Source organism: Chiloscyllium punctatum, unplaced genomic scaffold, assembly GCF_047496795.1.
Source record: "Chiloscyllium punctatum isolate Juve2018m unplaced genomic scaffold, sChiPun1.3 scaffold_499, whole genome shotgun sequence".
Classification (NCBI taxonomy): domain Eukaryota; kingdom Metazoa; phylum Chordata; class Chondrichthyes; order Orectolobiformes; family Hemiscylliidae; genus Chiloscyllium; species Chiloscyllium punctatum.
Window position 1 is genome coordinate 121,541 of NW_027310233.1, and position 10,960 is coordinate 132,500.

Below are 10,960 nucleotides of genomic sequence, written 5' to 3' on the forward strand. Positions count from 1 at the left end.
CGGCCGGGTTTGATCCGGCGGTTCTGCCGACGGTCTCGTCATCGAGGGGGGAGACTCCCCCGTGTTCAGGCCGATTTTCATGCATTTCCAACGGTGGGAAGTGGTCCAAAGGTCGATGGGAGTGAATGTGACTGCTCAACCCGACTTTGAGACTTGTAAGCCGGGTAGGTCGGCCGGGTTTGACCCGGCGGTTCTGCCGACGGTCCCGCCTTCGAGGGGGGAGCCTCCCCCGTGTTCAGGCCGAATTTCATGCATTTAGAACCGTGGGAAGTGGTCCAAAACGGAATGGGGGTGGACGTGACTGCTCATACCGACTTTGAGACTTGTAAGCCGGGTAGCTCAGCCGGGCTTGATCCGGCGGTTCTGCCGACGGTCTCGTCTTCGAGGGGGCAGCGCCCACCGTGCCCAGGCCGAATTTCGTGCATTTCTATCGGTGGGAAGTGGTCCAAAAGGGAATGGGAGTGAACGTGACTGCTCAACCCGACTTTGAGACTTGTAAGCCGGGTAGCTCAGCCGGGTTTGACCCGGCGGTTCTGCCGACGGTCTCGCCTTCGCGAGGGGGGCCTCCCCCGTGTACAGGCCGATTTTCATGCATTTCCAACCGCCGGAAGTGGTCCAAAAGGGAATGGGAGTGAACGTGACTGCTCATACCGACTTTGAGACTTGTAAGCCGGGTAGCTCAGCCGGGTTTGACCCGGTGGTTCTGCCGACGGTCTCGTCTTCGAGGGCGGACCCTCCCCCGTGTCCAGGCCGATTTTCATGCATTTCCAACCGTGGGAAGTGGTCCAAAAGGGAATGGGGGTGGACGTGACTGCTCATACCGACTTTGAGACTTGTAAGCCGGGTAGCTCAGCCGGGTTTGATCCGGCGGTTCTGCCGACGGTCCCGTCTTCGAGGGGGGAGCGCCCACCGTGCTCAGGCCGAATCTCGTGCATTTCCAACCGTGGGAAGTGGTCCAAAAGGGAATGGGGGTTGACGTGACTGCTCAACCCGACTTTGAGACTTGTAAGCCGGGTAGCTCGGCCGGGTTTGACCCGGCGGTTCTGCCGACGGTCTTGTCTTCGAGGCGGGTGCCTCCCCCGTGTACAGGCCGATTTTCGTGCATTTCCAACCGTGGGAAGTGGTCCAAAAGGGGATGGGAGTGAACGTGACTGCTCAACCCGACTCTGAGGCTTCTTACCCGGATAGCTCAGCCGGGTTTGATCCGGCGGGTCTGCCGACGGTCTTGTCTTCGAGGCGGGTGCCTCCCCCGTGTACAGGCCGATTTTCATGCATTTCCAACCGTGGGAAGTGGTCCAAAAGGGGATGGGAGTGAACGTGACTGCTCAACCCGACTTTGGCGCTTCCGAGCCGGGTAGCTCAGCCGGGTTTGACCCGGCGGTTCTGCCGTCGGTCTCGTCTTCGAGGGGGGAGCGTCCCCCGTGTTCAGGCCGAATATTGTGCATTTCGAACCGTGGGAAGTGGTCCAAAAGGGAATGGGAGTGAACGTGACTGCTCAAGCCGACTTTGGCGCTTCCGAGCCGGGTAGCTCAGCCGGGTTTGATCCGGCGGTTCTGCCGACGGTCTCGTCTTCGGGGCGGGTGCCTCCCCCGTGTACAGGCCGATTTTCATGCATTTCCAACCGTGGGAAGTGGTCCAAAAGGGGATGGGAGTGAACGTGACTGCTCAACCCGACTTTGGCGCTTCCGAGCCGGGTAGCTCAGCCGGGTTTGATCCGGCGGTTCTGCCGACGGTCTCGTCATCGAGGGGGGAGACTCCCCCGTGTTCAGGCCGATTTTCATGCATTTCCAACGGTGGGAAGTGGTCCAAAGGTCGATGGGAGTGAATGTGACTGCTCAACCCGACTTTGAGACTTGTAAGCCGGGTAGGTCGGCCGGGTTTGATCCGGCGGTTCTGCCGACGGTCTCGTCTTCGAGGGGGCAGCGCCCACCGTGCCCAGGCCGAATTTCGTGCATTTCTATCGGTGGGAAGTGGTCCAAAAGGGAATGGGAGTGAACGTGACTGCTCAACCCGACTTTGAGACTTGTAAGCCGGGTAGCTCAGCCGGGTTTGACCCGGCGGTTCTGCCGACGGTCTCGCCTTCGCGAGGGGGGCCTCCCCCGTGTACAGGCCGATTTTCATGCATTTCCAACCGCCGGAAGTGGTCCAAAAGGGAATGGGAGTGAACGTGACTGCTCATACCGACTTTGAGACTTGTAAGCCGGGTAGCTCAGCCGGGTTTGACCCGGTGGTTCTGCCGACGGTCTCGTCTTCGAGGGCGGACCCTCCCCCGTGTCCAGGCCGATTTTCATGCATTTCCAACCGTGGGAAGTGGTCCAAAAGGGAATGGGGGTGGACGTGACTGCTCATACCGACTTTGAGACTTGTAAGCCGGGTAGCTCAGCCGGGTTTGATCCGGCGGTTCTGCCGACGGTCCCGTCTTCGAGGGGGGAGCGCCCACCGTGCTCAGGCCGAATCTCGTGCATTTCCAACCGTGGGAAGTGGTCCAAAAGGGAATGGGGGTTGACGTGACTGCTCAACCCGACTTTGAGACTTGTAAGCCGGGTAGCTCGGCCGGGTTTGACCCGGCGGTTCTGCCGACGGTCTTGTCTTCGAGGCGGGTGCCTCCCCCGTGTACAGGCCGATTTTCGTGCATTTCCAACCGTGGGAAGTGGTCCAAAAGCGGATGGGAGTGAACGTGACTGCTCAACCCGACTTTGGCGCTTCCGAGCCGGGTAGCTCAGCCGGGTTTGATCCGGCGGTTCTGCCGACGGTCTCGTCTTCGAGGCGGGTGCCTCCCCCGTGTACAGGCCGATTTTCATGCATTTCGAACCGCCGGAAGTGGTCCAAAAGGGGATGGGAGTGAATGTGACTGCTCAAGCCGACTTTGGCGCTTCCGAGCCGGGTAGCTCAGCCGGGTTTGACCCGGCGGTTCTGCCGACGGTCTCGTCTTCGGGGCGGGTGCCTCCCCCGTGTTCAGGCCGATTTTCATGCATTTCGAACCGTGGGAAGGGGTCCAAAAGGGGATGGGAGTGAACGTGACTGCTCAAGCCGACTTTGAGGCTTCTAACCCGGGTAGCTCAGCCGGGTTTGACCCGGCGGTGCTGCCGACGGTCTCGCCTTCGAGAGGGGGCCCTCCCCCGTGTACAGGCCGATTTTCGTGCATTTCTATCGGTGGGAAGTGGTCCAAAGGTCGATGGGAGTGAATGTGACTGCTCAACCCGACTTTGAGGCTTCCGAGCCGGGTAGCTCAGCCGGGTTTGATCCGGCGGTTCTGCCGACGGTCTCGTCTTCGAGGCGGTTGCCTCCCCCGTGTACAGGCCGATTTTCATGCATTTCGAACCGTGGGAAGTGGTCCAAAAGGGGATGGGAGTGAATGTGACTGCTCAAGCCGACTTTGGCGCTTCCGAGCCGGGTAGCTCAGCCGGGTTTGGCCCGGCGGTTCTGCCGACGGTCTCGTCATCGGGGGCGGACCCTCCACCGTGTACAGGCCGATTTTCATGCATTTCGAACCGTGGGAAGTGGTCCAAAAGGGAATGGGGGTGAACGTGACTGCTCATACCGACTTTGAGGCTTCTAACCCGGGTAGCTCGGCCGGGTTTGATCCGGCGGTTCTGCCGACGGTCTCGTCATCGAGGGGGGAGACTCCCCCGTGTTCAGGCCGATTTTCATGCATTTCCAACGGTGGGAAGTGGTCCAAAGGTCGATGGGAGTGAATGTGACTGCTCAACCCGACTTTGAGACTTGTAAGCCGGGTAGGTCGGCCGGGTTTGACCCGGCGGTTCTGCCGACGGTCCCGCCTTCGAGGGGGGAGCCTCCCCCGTGTTCAGGCCGAATTTCATGCATTTAGAACCGTGGGAAGTGGTCCAAAACGGAATGGGGGTGGACGTGACTGCTCATACCGACTTTGAGACTTGTAAGCCGGGTAGCTCAGCCGGGCTTGATCCGGCGGTTCTGCCGACGGTCTCGTCTTCGAGGGGGCAGCGCCCACCGTGCCCAGGCCGAATTTCGTGCATTTCTATCGGTGGGAAGTGGTCCAAAAGGGAATGGGAGTGAACGTGACTGCTCAACCCGACTTTGAGACTTGTAAGCCGGGTAGCTCAGCCGGGTTTGACCCGGCGGTTCTGCCGACGGTCTCGCCTTCGCGAGGGGGGCCTCCCCCGTGTACAGGCCGATTTTCATGCATTTCCAACCGCCGGAAGTGGTCCAAAAGGGAATGGGAGTGAACGTGACTGCTCATACCGACTTTGAGACTTGTAAGCCGGGTAGCTCAGCCGGGTTTGACCCGGTGGTTCTGCCGACGGTCTCGTCTTCGAGGGCGGACCCTCCCCCGTGTCCAGGCCGATTTTCATGCATTTCCAACCGTGGGAAGTGGTCCAAAAGGGAATGGGGGTGGACGTGACTGCTCATACCGACTTTGAGACTTGTAAGCCGGGTAGCTCAGCCGGGTTTGATCCGGCGGTTCTGCCGACGGTCCCGTCTTCGAGGGGGGAGCGCCCACCGTGCTCAGGCCGAATCTCGTGCATTTCCAACCGTGGGAAGTGGTCCAAAAGGGAATGGGGGTTGACGTGACTGCTCAACCCGACTTTGAGACTTGTAAGCCGGGTAGCTCGGCCGGGTTTGACCCGGCGGTTCTGCCGACGGTCTTGTCTTCGAGGCGGGTGCCTCCCCCGTGTACAGGCCGATTTTCGTGCATTTCCAACCGTGGGAAGTGGTCCAAAAGCGGATGGGAGTGAACGTGACTGCTCAACCCGACTTTGGCGCTTCCGAGCCGGGTAGCTCAGCCGGGTTTGATCCGGCGGTTCTGCCGACGGTCTCGTCTTCGAGGCGGGTGCCTCCCCCGTGTACAGGCCGATTTTCATGCATTTCGAACCGCCGGAAGTGGTCCAAAAGGGGATGGGAGTGAATGTGACTGCTCAAGCCGACTTTGGCGCTTCCGAGCCGGGTAGCTCAGCCGGGTTTGACCCGGCGGTTCTGCCGACGGTCTCGTCTTCGGGGCGGGTGCCTCCCCCGTGTTCAGGCCGATTTTCATGCATTTCGAACCGTGGGAAGGGGTCCAAAAGGGGATGGGAGTGAACGTGACTGCTCAAGCCGACTTTGAGGCTTCTAACCCGGGTAGCTCAGCCGGGTTTGACCCGGCGGTGCTGCCGACGGTCTCGCCTTCGAGAGGGGGCCCTCCCCCGTGTACAGGCCGATTTTCGTGCATTTCTATCGGTGGGAAGTGGTCCAAAGGTCGATGGGAGTGAATGTGACTGCTCAAACCGACTTTGAGGCTTCCGAGCCGGGTAGCTCAGCCGGGTTTGATCCGGCGGTTCTGCCGACGGTCTCGTCTTCGAGGCGGGTGCCTCCCCCGTGTACAGGCCGATTTTCATGCATTTCGAACCGCCGGAAGTGGTCCAAAAGGGGATGGGAGTGAATGTGACTGCTCAAGCCGACTTTGGCGCTTCCGAGCCGGGTAGCTCAGCCGGGTTTGACCCGGCGGTTCTGCCGACGGTCTCGCCTTCGCGAGGGGGGCCTCCCCCGTGTACAGGCCGATTTTCATGCATTTCCAACGGTGGGAAGTGGTCCAAAAGGGAATGGGAGTGAACGTGACTGCTCATACCGACTTTGAGACTTGTAAGCCGGGTAGCTCAGCCGGGTTTGACCCGGTGGTTCTGCCGACGGTCTCGTCTTCGAGGGCGGACCCTCCCCCGTGTTCAGGCCGATTTTCATGCATTTCGAAGCGTGGGAAGTGGCCCAAAAGGGAATGGGGGTGGACGTGACTGCTCATACCGACTTTGAGACTTGTAAGCCGGGTAGCTCAGCCGGGTTTGATCCGGCGGTTCTGCCGACGGTCCCGTCTTCGAGGGGGGAGCGCCCACCGTGCCCAGGCCGAATTTCGTGCATTTCTATCGGTGGGAAGTGGTCCAAAAGGGAATGGGAGTGAACGTGACTTCTCAACCCGACTTTGAGACTTGTAAGCCGGGTAGGTCAGCCGGGTTTGACCCGGCGGTTCTGCCGACGGTCTCGTCTTCGGGGCGGGTGCCTCCCCCGTGTACAGGCCGATTTTCATGCATTTCCAACCGTGGGAAGTGGTCCAAAAGGGAATGGGAGTGAACGTGACTGCTCATACCGACTTTGAGACTTGTAAGCCGGGTAGCTCAGCCGGGTTTGACCCGGTGGTTCTGCCGACGGTCTCGTCTTCGAGGGCGGACCCTCCCCCGTGTCCAGGCCGATTTTCATGCATTTCCAACCGTGGGAAGTGGTCCAAAAGGGAATGGGAGTGAACGTGACTGCTCAACCCGACTTTGAGACTTGTAAGCCGGGTAGCTCAGCCGGGTTTGACCCGGCGGTTCTGCCGACGGTCTCGTCTTCGAGGCGGGTGCCTCCCCCGTGTACAGGCCGATTTTCATGCATTTCCCACGGTGGGAACTGGTATCTTTCGTTACGGGGACAAGGGTCTGAAGCGGTGAAGTCAGTAACCGGCATAGTTAAGGAAAGGGTTCGAATTTTCTCAACATTACGAAAAAAGTGAGCAGGGAAGCTAGAGAAGGTGTCAGTGAGTCCCAAACGAGTGAACTGCAAAACTTAGGGAAATGCCCGAAAGCGTTTTAAAGGGTGAAATCGGGAACGAGGAAATGATGGGAAAGTGCCTGAAAGTGCTAAATGAGTAAACAGAAAAACTTAGAAAAATGTTTAAAAAGAAGAAATCAGTAACCAGAAAAACTGCGAAAAATGTTTAAAAAGAAGAAATCAGTAACCTGGAAAACTTAGAAAAATGTTTAAAAAGAAGAAGTGAGTAACCAGAAAAACTTAGAAAAATGTTTAAAAAGAAGAAGTGAGTAACCAGAAAAACTTAGAAAAATGTTTAAAAAGAAGAAATCAGTAACCAGAAAAACTTAGAAAAATGTTTAAAAAGAAGAAATGAGTAACCAGGAAAACTTAGAAAAATGTTTAAAAAGAAGAAATCAGTAACCAGAAAAACTTAGAAAAATGGTTAAAAAGAAGAAATGAGTAACCAGGAAAACTTAGAAAAATGTTTAAAAAGAAGAAATGAGTAACCAGGAAAACTTAGAAAAATGTTTAAAAAGAAGAAATCAGTAACCAGAAAAACTTAGAAAAATGTTTAAAAAGAAGAAGTGAGTAACCAGAAAAACTGCGAAAAATGTTTAAAAAGAAGAAATGAGTAACCAGAAAAACTTAGAAAAATGTTTAAAAAGAAGAAATGAGTAACCAGGAAAACTTAGAAAAATGTTTAAAAAGAAGAAATCAGTAACCTGGAAAACTTAGAAAAATGTTTAAAAAGAAGAAGTGAGTAACCAGAAAAACTTAGAAAAATGTTTAAAAAGAAGAAATCAGTAACCAGAAAAACTTAGAAAAATGTTTAAAAAGAAGAAGTGAGTAACCAGAAAAACTTAGAAAAATGTTTAAAAAGAAGAAATCAGTAACCAGAAAAACTGCGAAAAATGTTTAAAAAGAAGAAATGAGTAACCAGGAAAACTTAGAAAAATGTTTAAAAAGAAGAAGTGAGTAACCAGAAAAACTGCGAAAAATGTTTAAAAAGAAGAAATGAGTAACCAGGAAAACTTAGAAAAATGTTTAAAAAGAAGAAGTGAGTAACCAGAAAAACTTAGAAAAATGTCTAAAAAGAAGAAATCAGTAACCAGAAAAACTGCGAAAAATGTTTAAAAAGAAGAAATCAGTAACCTGGAAAACTTAGAAAAATGTTTAAAAAGAAGAAATCAGTAACCAGAAAAACTTAGAAAAATGTTTAAAAAGAAGAAGTGAGTAACCAGAAAAACTTAGAAAAATGTTTAAAAAGAAGAAATCAGTAACCAGAAAAACTTAGAAAAATGTTTAAAAAGAAGAAGTGAGTAACCAGAAAAACTTAGAAAAATGTCTAAAAAGAAGAAATCAGTAACCAGAAAAACTGCGAAAAATGTTTAAAAAGAAGAAATCAGTAACCTGGAAAACTTAGAAAAATGTTTAAAAAGAAGAAATCAGTAACCAGAAAAACTGCGAAAAATGTTTAAAAAGAAGAAATCAGTAACCTGGAAAACTTAGAAAAATGTTTAAAAAGAAGAAATGAGTAACCAGAAAAACTTAGAAAAATGTTTAAAAAGAAGAAATCAGTAACCAGAAAAACTGCGAAAAATGTTTAAAAAGAAGAAATGAGTAACCTGGAAAACTTAGAAAAATGTTTAAAAAGAAGAAATGAGTAACCAGAAAAACTTAGAAAAATGTTTAAAAAGAAGAAATCAGTAACCAGAAAAACTTAGAAAAATGTTTAAAAAGAAGAAGTGAGTAACCAGAAAAACTTAGAAAAATGTTTAAAAAGAAGAAATCAGTAACCAGAAAAACTTAGAAAAATGTTTAAAAAGAAGAAGTGAGTAACCAGAAAAACTTAGAAAAATGTTTAAAAAGAAGAAATCAGTAACCAGAAAAACTGCGAAAAATGTTTAAAAAGAAGAAATCAGTAACCTGGAAAACTTAGAAAAATGTTTAAAAAGAAGAAGTGAGTAACCAGAAAAACTTAGAAAAATGTTTAAAAAGAAGAAGTGAGTAACCAGAAAAACTTAGAAAAATGTTTAAAAAGAAGAAATCAGTAACCAGAAAAACTTAGAAAAATGTTTAAAAAGAAGAAGTGAGTAACCAGAAAAACTTAGAAAAATGTTTAAAAAGAAGAAATCAGTAACCAGAAAAACTGCGAAAAATGTTTAAAAAGAAGAAATCAGTAACCTGGAAAACTTAGAAAAATGTTTAAAAAGAAGAAATGAGTAACCAGAAAAACTTAGAAAAATGTTTAAAAAGAAGAAATCAGTAACCAGAAAAACTTAGAAAAATGTTTAAAAAGAAGAAATCAGTAACCTGGAAAACTTAGAAAAATGTTTAAAAAGAAGAAATGAGTAACCAGAAAAACTTAGAAAAATGTTTAAAAAGAAGAAATCAGTAACCAGAAAAACTTAGAAAAATGTTTAAAAAGAAGAAATGAGTAACCAGAAAAACTGCGAAAAATGTTTAAAAAGAAGAAGTGAGTAACCAGAAAAACTTAGAAAAATGTTTAAAAAGAAGAAATCAGTAACCAGAAAAACTTGGGAAAAAACACTTAGAAAAATTTTCAGCAAAGTGTGAAAAATATTCTAAGTGTCAGCGGAGGAAAATGCTGAAGCATCGGGAAAGATTCGCAAACCTACGCCGAACATGTGCTCCGAAGTGCCGGAGGAATTGGGTGAGTTGAGCCCGGCAAATGGCCAGCTGTCGTTTTGTGCCTGCAGCCCGAAAACTTTAACTTTGTCTGTCGCGGAAGTCCGGACCGAGGAAAATCCAAACGGTTTTGACCGGACCGAGTTCCAGACCGATGCAGTCAAATTTGGAATTCAGACCCATTCAGTGCCACTTGTAGTTTTTCCGCAGTGAGGTTGGCGGGGTACCCGGAGATATATGGGAACACGATTTTTAGAACAAAATGGCGGCGCGGGACCGTTCTGAAAGGCATCCGAAAAACGGTTCCACGGGCATAGCACTTTAATGACAGGTATGAGTGCATGCCGGAGAGCTCTTGGAAGTCGAATTTTTGACACTTTGTCAATTTTTTGACAGATTTGACAAACTCTTTCTGTCTGTTCTAAGAGTCGGTCAGAGACTTGTGCGGCGGTCTTTTGACACTATTGGAGGGCGGGCAAACCCCACGTTGACTCCGGCCGTCCCTCCACAGGCGCTCGTGTCCAAAATGAAGGCGAGAGACGCGAGTGGCCTGGTTCCCTTGGGTGTTGCCAAGAAGGCTGCGGGCTGACCGTTGCCTGAGCACTCCCTAAAGCCTCTTGTGATGAGAGCAGACCTCGCGTGCCGCACGACCGGCTCTGGGAGTCGTTGGGCCGCTATTTGTGAATAGTCTGGTCCTCCTCTGCCACCCGGACAAGCGCGATGGCTCTGCCGCCCTGCGGTGCTCGTCACCCAGGTTTGGGGAACACGATACTCGTAACAAAAATAAAAGGCGGCTCGGGACCTGCAGGCGAAAGGGGTCCCGTGGTGCTAAGCACGTCGACTTCGGGTCTCGGTGCAAGCCGGAGAGCTCACGGAAGTCTAAAGTTTTCGGCACGTGGTCGAATCTTTTCAAAGGCTTACCCGGCTCTTTCCGTCCATTCTGAGAGTAAGTCAGAGGCCGGTGCGGAGGTCTCTTGACAATCGGAGGGGGTGGTGGCCCTCCGCAGGCGCTCGTGTCGAAAATGAAGGCGAGAGACGCGAGTGGCCTGGTTCCCCTGGGTGTTGCCAGGAAGGCTGCGGGCTGACCCTTGCCTGAGCACTCCCTAAAGCCTCTTGTGATGAGAGCAGACCTCGCGCGCCGCACGACCGGCTCTGGGAGTCGTTGGGCCGCTATCTGTGAATAGTCTGGTCCTCCTCTGCCACCCGGCCAAGTGCGATGGCTCTGCCGCCCTGCGGTGCTTGTCACGCAGGTATGGGGCACACGATGCTCGTAACAGCAAATAAAGGCGGCTCGGGACCTGCAGGCGAAAGGGGTCCCGTGGTGCTTAGCACGTCGACTTCGGGTCTCGGTGCAAGCCGGAGAGCTCACGGAAGTCTAAAGTTTTCGGCACGTGGTCGAATCTTTTGAAAGGCTTACCCGGCTCTTTCCGTCCATTCTGAGCGTCAGTCAGAGGCCGGTGCGGCGGTCTATTGACGACCGGAGGCTCCCATGGGTGTTGCGATGAGGGTGGAGGGCACAGAACCTTGCCTTAGCACTCCCTAATAAAGCCTCTTGTGAAGAGAGCAGACCTCGCGCGCCGCACGACCGGCTCTGGGAGTCGTTGGGCCGCTATCTGTGAATAGTCTGGTCCTCCTCTGCCACCCGGCCAAGTGCGATGGCTCTGCCGCCCTGCGGTGCTTGTCACGCAGGTTTGGGGCACACGATGCTCGTAACAGCAAATAAAGGCGGCTCGGGACCTGCAGGCGAAAGGGGTCCCGTGGTGCTTAGCACGTCGACTTCGGGTCTCGGTGCAAGCCG